At 47.8% G+C, this 276-nt stretch overlaps 1 protein-coding gene across 1 annotated transcript in view; it reads left to right on the plus strand.

Annotated features, from left to right (window-relative positions):
• LOC109847555 (phytochrome C-like) overlaps positions 1–276 on the plus strand; it is a 33,894-nt gene that overhangs the window by 24,041 nt on the left and 9,577 nt on the right. The window lies entirely within an intron of this gene.

Raw genomic sequence — 276 nt, forward strand, 5'->3', positions numbered from 1 at the left:
CCCACTTTGGGATTTTTTTCCCCCCTTCTATCCGGCCAATTCGCTGCAGAAAGTTGATGTTTTACTCATAAATCAGGTACGTGTACCATTGATTGAAAGGGACTTCCATTTTTATTCCATGTCTAGAGACGATATCCTTCACCGCAAAGCTTTTGTGGGAGCATGGGCATGAGGTGTTGTTGAGAAATTTTGAAAAAGAAGGGAAGATGTCGTCGAGGTCCAACAGAGCCACGGGCTCCCGAAGCAGCTCAGCTCGGTCTAGGCACAGCGCGAGAG

This window comes from Asparagus officinalis, chromosome 7 (assembly GCF_001876935.1).
Source record: "Asparagus officinalis chromosome 7, Aspof.V1, whole genome shotgun sequence".
NCBI classification, from domain to species: domain Eukaryota; kingdom Viridiplantae; phylum Streptophyta; class Magnoliopsida; order Asparagales; family Asparagaceae; genus Asparagus; species Asparagus officinalis.